The 8,760-nt window shown below is 38.8% G+C and overlaps 1 protein-coding gene across 3 annotated transcripts in view; it reads right to left on the minus strand.

Moving 5' to 3' along the window:
- satb1b (SATB homeobox 1b) overlaps nt 1-4,932 on the minus strand; it is a 70,852-nt gene extending 65,920 nt beyond the window's left edge. For 2 of the 3 annotated variants that reach the window (XM_081388662.1, XM_081388661.1), the window contains exon 1: nt 4,736-4,843. The gene's annotated coding sequence lies outside the window, so the exon portion shown is untranslated. Of the gene's footprint in view, nt 1-4,735 lie in introns of all 3 variants that reach the window. The other variant, XM_081388663.1, reaches the window with a different exon arrangement.
- Nucleotides 4,933-8,760: the final 3,828 nt, after the last annotated feature.

Raw genomic sequence — 8,760 nt, forward strand, 5'->3', positions numbered from 1 at the left:
CTCGCTCGCGTAGGTGTTGTTTAGTCTATGTGCTTGCCACTTCCGCAATGTTAAATGTGCATTAACAAGATTATTTGAGGTAGTGTTATAAATCAGAGCCAAGAGCATCTCGGCAGTTTGATAACACACACAGCATGGGGTAAGTCATCAGTGCCCACCACACACTGAACACACACACTCATCAATGCGCAGGCGAATGGGCAGTGCACAAATCTACATTAAAACACACATTTCCTGGAAACACCAAAACCTGGAACTCATTACAGTCTCCAAATATTGCTTGCTGGCACATTTCAGACTCATGTTACTCATGCATGTTAATACAGTAGTTTGTAGTTGACTGTGCATGACTCACATGACTTGTAAGTGTATTAAATTATTATAATAATAATAATAATAATAATAATAAATAGCAGACTTATTAGTCATGTCCATAACTTTACAAAAACACTACGCTTGGGTTGTTTGAACCCATGTTTGGATCAAATATGGACAAACCCAGCCAGTGGGTTTAAAAGTTGAATTTAAAAATGTAAATGAACATTCGACCCAGACATGGGTTAAATCAACTCAGCGTTTTATACAGTGTACACTGTAAAAGTCCCCCTGTGGCTTCCTTGCACCTGTCAGATAAAGAGCGACAGACTGATCAGTGAAAGCGTGCGAGAGCTTTTGTGGGATCCTGAAGTCCGGCCGCAGACGACAACAAAAAGATCCCGCTCTTTGAGACTCCCGACGGAATCCGTATCAATTATTTAAAAACAATTACTCTCTCCGCGCGCACAAGAGAGGCTCTTTATCGGCTTGTTTATTCCCTGCTTTTATCGAATTATAAAACAAATCCTTCATCTAGCAATCAAGTGAGATCAGTTTCAAGGCCTGGGAAATGAGTTTTCTGTCACTGCAGTGGGCCAGCGTCACATGACACAACAATTAGCCTTCTAATTTCTGCCTCGTGGATTGCAACGTATCAACAATTAATAAAGTTAAAGCGACGGGGAGGGGGAAAGCGGCTGTGAAGCTCTTTGTCCAGGCGCGATGCTTGAGCCCACGCAGAACTTTTAGCAGAATTGCAACGCCCGTCATTCACAAAGTTGTCTGGCTCGTTTTACTGTATGCTTTCAGTCATCAACACCAGTGCCGTTTAACACACACTTCTGCCCTAAAAATAGAGCATTAAATGCAGCAAATTGAATGCAACAAAAGTTTAGTAATAAGTGCATACAAGTGCAGAGTTTTGAGGTGTGAAAGGTCATGAGGTTCAAACACACACACACACACACACACACACACACCTGAACTTTAACTGCATTAAAGAAAACACAAACTTCAACTGCATCAGAGGCCTGATGACAAAAGGCAGGATTTGCAGCGTTTTTAGTGTGTGTGTGTGTGCACGTGTGTGTGCACGACCAATCAAAAGCAACAAATGAAAAGCCCTTGCTTCTTTTCAGTCTACTACACTGCAAAGGCAAAGATTTGTATGGCGTTAATCTGCGTCCCACCAAATCTCTATAAGTGCATGTGTGTGTGTGTGTGTGCACTGTAGAAGAGAGTATCTTCTTTAATTGTTTCTTGCGAGTATGTGGGTGGGTATTAAAACCCTGATCTTTTGCAGTATGTGCATTCCTCTGATACATACTGCTGTCTTTGTGTCGCTTTACCAGAACAAAGGATTCGAGAAAACCTACACAGATCGGATAACGACAAGCATAGAAAGAGCAGACAATAACATCAGATCAAAACATATGGAGTGTCTAAATTTAGGTTCTGCGAAATTTTAAAAGGTGGCTCCGAGTGCGTATTTCAAATTGTATTAGTGATGCTTCTGCGGAGAATGATAATATTGCTCTTCTGATTTTACACGAATGTCATTTAGCCCGAGCATGACCAAATCAACATGACGCACTTTTGACGCTTTGTCCTCTGAAAAGATCCGGCGACGATTCTCAAAGCCAGATAAAAGCAAGCAAATACATCAATTTAAAGAGGAAAAAAAAAGAGTTGGCGCTTGAGGAATTAAACGCGAGATGATTTTTTAGCACAACCGTCAAATCGCTCCTGATATATGCAAATGATCTTGCAAAAAAAAAAGTTAAAGCTAAATTATTTTGGAGTTGCATGTGATCGTCTGCTTGACTCAGAGCTCGAGCATGCACAAACAATCCTTAATTTTTCCTTTCTTCTTTTTTTCTTTTTTCTTTCACAAACTGGTTGGAGCTTGTCATCAAAAGTCTCTGATTCATTGTTACCTTTCCTAACTATTAGAAATCATAACAGCTCTTTTCCACAGAGGGTGGAATCTCCGAGCAGCCACATATTAAAAAACGAGACAGACCTCTTATTTGCTGGCGACAGTCTAATAAATGCATACGCTGGCAGCTAAACAGGTATTTACCGTGCTCTAACCGCAAGTATAATTCTTCTCTTTGCTGAGCTGTTATTTCACCCTAGCGTTCATTACCGCCGCGGTTAAGACGATTAATGCTCTTGACTCTTCACTGCGAGAATCAGACACAGACCAACCAAGAAGTTCTCCGCCCGGGAGGAGAGGAATCCTCTCTTGTAGACGCAGGCGACGACGGAAAGCTCGATTGCTGTCACTCACAACAGGACAAATCATGCGAGACGGAGTGGAAATAATTCATCAAGGACGAGTTGCCTTGATTATCCTCTCAGGTGATGCTGAAAATAACCGACGCGGCGTGCCGGATAATTGGTCTCGAAGGGTCGGGAGGGCGAGCGGTGTGTGTGTGTGTGTGTGTCTCAGAGATGCACCTTTGGTCACCGGCATGATCTCGGGTTCAGAGAGCGCTTTTAACACCGAGTCTTTGGATTCGGACAAATCGCAGGTCATTTGCAATATGATATTACGACTCTGACATCCTGTTGCGTTCAGGGCCTAACCGGCATCGCTCTCGGTGTGTGTTAAACACACGTCTGCGCGTTGACACCTCTGCTGCTTAGAGTCCGTCCGAGCGTGCCAAACGACGCAGAGATTTGGGACACAGATACGAATCGAGGCTCGCTTATCACATCAGGGAGAGTATCTCAACAACAGCCAGCCGTGGAAATGGGGTTAGGTGATGCCAATAAAAGTGCTTAACAACTTTCAGGTTGAGATCAAGAGGGCCCACACGGTTTCACATCGGCAGACTGTACTTCTCAATGTGACACCATCCACGAGACGTAAGAATGAAACAAGTGTGAAAAACCTGCATAATCTTTGATGTCGAACAGCACTTACAAGAAGCAAACCTGACTCTGGCAGGAAGAGCTCACGAGCTCTGTTCTCAGAAACACTGACCAGATCAACCACACTAATTCTACCCCAGATAAATAGAGTAATCTCAAGAAGAATAACCTCGTTTTCACCACACTGACCTCCTAATGAGGGATCAGATAAACCCTGCACTACTAAAAGTGTGTAATATTTCAGTTTAACTCCATACAGTCCGTATTATCGTCACGGTTTTATTTCCTGCGTTAATTACATGCACATCGTTTTGCACTGCAATAATCTCGTTTTCACAAATACAGTTTGTGGACGGCACCTTGCCCACGAGTAACTGTGGTGAACGTCTTCACGAGATCATGCACTTCCTAAAGCTGCTCTTCGTCAACACAGCATAATAACAGTAATGCATGCTTGCCACTCATACATAACAGTAATGTACATACATTTAAATGCAAAAGCACCTTGTAGCATAATTTATTCTATCACACCCCATATAATTGCCAATTAAGAGCAGTAGATATGAATTTAAAAGCACATTTTATTTGATTTTTTCAGAGCCTAAATACAAGCAATTCGGGTCAAAAGTAAGTGGAAATGCATTAATCTCAGTCGTGAATAATTATTTTTTAGTGCTAGCTCCTGAACACACAGTGATCTGCTTGTGTCTTTTTTCAAAGCAAATATACTGACAGTAGATTTTAAGAAACAGATGTAGATATAGACAAACATGCATTTAATGCTGGCATTTGACTTTTAACTTAATATGATAAATTGATATATACTGTATATTTTTGACAAATATTGTGCATCTGAATCTTAACTCCCTAAAGTCAGATCTGCTCATCTTTATTTCCCTGTATGTAAACACTTCTCATGTTTGCATCTGAAACAGGGTCCTGACCACTAAAACTCACATGATCCTGCGATATAAAGTTCTACATCACACCAGCTTGCAGAAAACAGAAATCAGTGTGAAGCGATTCTCTTCAGGCTGAGAGTCAGTTTTATTTAGAAGCATTTAGTCGTATTAGTCACTTCATCTTATTTAGGAGCATGTCTGTCTCTTGACTCCATAAAATGGGATTTGTTTCTCCTTTTTTTTTTCTTTTCTATTTAGATCTTGTGCACATGAATGCATATAAATGCAATCCTGACCAGCGGATTGTGTTTAAAACACTCTTATAATCTGGAGTTGTGTGGTTCTAAATCATTTTTTTTTGTCAAGACACTATTAAAAAAAATGAACTTCTGCCAAAAAAAATCTACATTTAGAGATGTATATAAAAACGCCTGGATATCACTGAAACCCGAAAGTATGAATGAATGATTTTCCTTCTTTCGTTATCAATTCTTTATCGTGCAATCTATTGATAAGAGAGGGCAGCAAACAGATCTGACTGTTCGTGAAATATACAGCAGCTTTGCGTTCGGAGCAGATGCTCACACACATCGAGAGAGAGAGAGAGAGAGAGAGAGAGAAAGGAAATACTACAATACCTTAGAGAAGTTAGCAATCTCCTCGAATGCTCTCGTTTTCCATCCAAAAGTTGAGAAGGCTCGTTTAACTTGGTCCGGGCGTTGAGAGATCCACAGCTCTGCTCGCGGATGGAGATGGAGGTGTCCCTGCGCGTACCGCTGGAGTTGGGAGCGCACGGACTGCGCGTAACGTGGGCTGCGGTGCGGGATAGAAGCGCGAGGGAAGGGGGAGGGTTCGAGCTCGAGGAGAGGGGTGTCAGGTAAACGAACCGCCCCTCCCCGTCGACATAAGACGATCTGCCAGCTGTGGCGCACCGCGTCTTCTTGCCCCACTTTGATTTTTGGAGCGGCGCGTCTCCGTGCGCGCTCTCCAGGGACTCATCCACTTTCACACTCAGCCATTCTCATATTTACACACCACATGTTAAAATTGTCAGGCAGGGGGACTGTATAAAATTATTTAAAACTTGCCATCCACAGCCAGGGTGTGTTTACACTTCTAGTCATTTGATTTTATGTGCGACTTCACACACACACACACACACACACACACACACACACACACACTCTCGCGGCTCTCGTGCATCTTGATACGGGATCACAAGAAAACATTTTTTTTTTTATGAGCGCATTTACTTGTTTATAGATCAATAAGTTTTCAATTATGCACATGCGCGTGTGAGATTGAATTTCAACTGAATTTAGAGATCTTTTTTTTAGCCGCGATGCGCATTTGAAGCGGATGTTGATTTTCAAACTAAATATCATATATTCATTTAGTTGTTTTGTCGCTTCAGTGAATGTAGATGTTGGTTATTTTTAAGTTTTAGCCTACATAATGGAATTTATCCCTCATTTCTGAATGAGCGCTGATTTATGACTTTGTCCGTTTGTAATAATTAAATGTTTAATACACACTAAAGCGACAATTTATGCTATAAAGTTGTAATTTTTCGCACAACTTTAAGACGTTTAATAGTCTTTTATTGTGAATTGAATTTTTTTTTTTAAACATTTACTTGCAGGCTACACGACATGTTTCAAACACCTGTTAAAATGCGGTGAGAACACACAGATCTGCCACATGCGTATTATATTTTAATATTCAAGGCGGAAAAGGAAACTTCGAGGTGAACTGTAGCTCTGCGGGAGTTTTGCACCAGATCTGATGATGATGATGAGAAAGAGTCCTTTCAAATGTGAGTCATCCGACACAAACGCTCACGTTATTAGAAAGCTTTTACAGCAGAGCTAATCTGACATTTATTCGACAGTGAGTAAACACACATCAGATACCAGCAGATTTCCAGTAGAGCTTCAGCGCTTCCTTCCTTTGATGAAGAGGAAATAATTACCGCCGCACAGTTCTGATTCTAAACACAAAGTTTTGATTTTTGTTGAAAGAATTCAAATTCTAAAAATTCGAATTAGAACGCCAGTGTTTCATTAGGTGTGAAATTCCTCCAGCGTTCTCATTTCCCCTCACACACAGAATAATGTCAGCATGCTTATTAATTACTGTAATGCAAACATGGATTGAAATCATATAGAGTTTACAATGATGCAACATGCGGAAACCTTGAATGAATAGTGCAGACCAGAGAGTGTTGTAACATGACCACCAGCCTCCAGAAGTGACAGTACAAGCTCTGAGTCTCTGAGAAAAAAAAAAAAAATAATTATAAAGGGCAAATTTTTTCTTTTTTAAAGCACTGACTTTCATATATGACTATCTATATTTTGATATGTGATCATGCTGATGGATGTTAAATGCCAGAACTGGTAACATAAGCGTTTATACTTCTGCTGATAAACTATAGGCCTATATGCTGTAAAAAAAATATATGATCAATAAGTTATGCCAACATGTTTTTACAAGCAATTTTCAACTTTTTTATAAGTTATACAAGATTCAACAATTTTTTTAAGTCAGTTTAATGTATTTTAAACATCCAAGTTGATTGTACTTAAAAAATTTAATGCGGCAACATTTTTAACACCCAGATCTATTTCTGTGGATTGCAATTTTAAACTAAATTTTGAATTAATTAAAAAAAAATCTAAAAGATCGGTTGTAACAACACTCCTCTACTTGACACTAATTTACACGTTTTTAGGATGAGCAGTGGATCTCAAAACAGCTTTATTTCACATGGGAACATTGAGACACAAAAACCCTGAGCAAAATGTGTTCCAACGCTCTCCGTTCTCGCCCTCGCGGCCCTTCGGGACGTGGCGAGCATCACCTGTTGCTACAGAACAAGCTCAGGGGTGTTTGTCCAAATATGTTTGTGCGTTCGTCTGTTTGTTGCGGTATTATTGTCATAAGAACGGAAAGGCGGCTGCTATAGTGTGCTATGTTTAACTTCACATCATGGAAACAAGCATCTGTACATTTCCAAAAAAACACTGACACCTCGGACTTGATAACTAGGCCAAAATTTACATAATCACAAAGGAAGCTGTGTTCTGAAGCCATGCAACATTTGTGTGTGTGTGTGTTTGTTTTAAATAAAGGGGATTCATTTTAATTGAATCAATAAATGAGTTACTTTTCAACATTTTAGTGAAATATTAAGAACTTCTTATCGTTAGAGCCGTTTCTTGTCATCATCAGATTGTAACTGCTTCTCAGAAAACCTGCCCAAATCGTGGCTTCGGGACTCCACAAAAGCCATGATGGTTTCATTTATCAGTGGCATTGATAATTTTCATGTTCTCTGTATGAATCACCGTCACACATTAGTTTCAGGGGAGTGATCTCAAGTGGGAGAGATCAGGGGAAATTCCTTGAGTCTGAGATAGTAATATGAAGAGAGGAGAGAATATCTGACACTGCAGGATTGGCCTTGGATCATCATCATCATCACGAGGATGAAGAACACAGGAGGACGTGCTGTTCTCCACAGCGACCACAAGAGGGCTTCATGAGCGCTGGAGACACACACTGATCAGCTTTGATTTACACACATTCATCCAAATCAGAGAGCAAGCGGACAGTTCTGGTTCTGGATGCTGATTGGATGGTAATGAAGCGTTCCAGTCATGCTAAAGCACACAATATAGCAGCAGTTATGATGAGAAACACATTTTCAACAGTTATTGTGTGCATGACTTGAGAACAACTGTTAACTTCACAGAGAAAATACATTTTTAGCAAAGACACACAAACCTTTTAAGATCTTTTTTCACACAAATAACTAAACACACACACACACACACACACACGATGATGGTGAGATCGGCTGCTGTCAGACTCCTCGATCATAGAGAAATCTCACTGGATTATTACAATTAATGGCAAAAGGAATGTTTGGAAATGTAAACTGATATTTCCTACTGACACACTACAGCAAAAGATAGAAATAACTGGCGTAAAACTTTTTTTTTTTTTTTTGGGTGAAAATACTAACGTGCCTAAGACTTTTGCACAGTACATTTATATACACCATACAGTATATACACACATATATTTATATATATTAATTAATTATATTATATATATATATAATTATAAAATTATATTATATATATTAAAATATAATTGCTAAATATATATATATATGTATGTGCATGTATATATATATATATATATATATATATATATATATATATATATATATATATATATATATAGACCAACTATTAACATTATATTCAGATAATTATTTTTTTAGCAAAGACATATTTTTTCTCTCCAAAATATACTATATGAATATTACACAGACATATGTGTATGTGTATAGATATAATAATAATTATTATAATTCATTTTATTAAAAAAAAAATAAAAAATAAGTAGAAGAAAGTAAAAGAAAGAATATTAACTTTTAATATATATATGAATTGCCAAATTCCCTATTTATTAATTTTGAAGAGGGCACCACCCAATACAGTTTCACCTCAGAACTGGTTAGTCTGATCTAAAACACAAAACTGTTCATTGAAGTTTTTTTTTTTTTTTTTTTTTACTACAGTGAAATATATCACAATACACCAGTCACATTAAAACACAAGAGGGATTTGTGACGTCAGCCGGAAGAGAA

Source organism: Scardinius erythrophthalmus (genome assembly GCF_964197995.2).
Source record: "Scardinius erythrophthalmus genome assembly, chromosome: 16".
NCBI lineage: Eukaryota > Metazoa > Chordata > Actinopteri > Cypriniformes > Leuciscidae > Scardinius > Scardinius erythrophthalmus.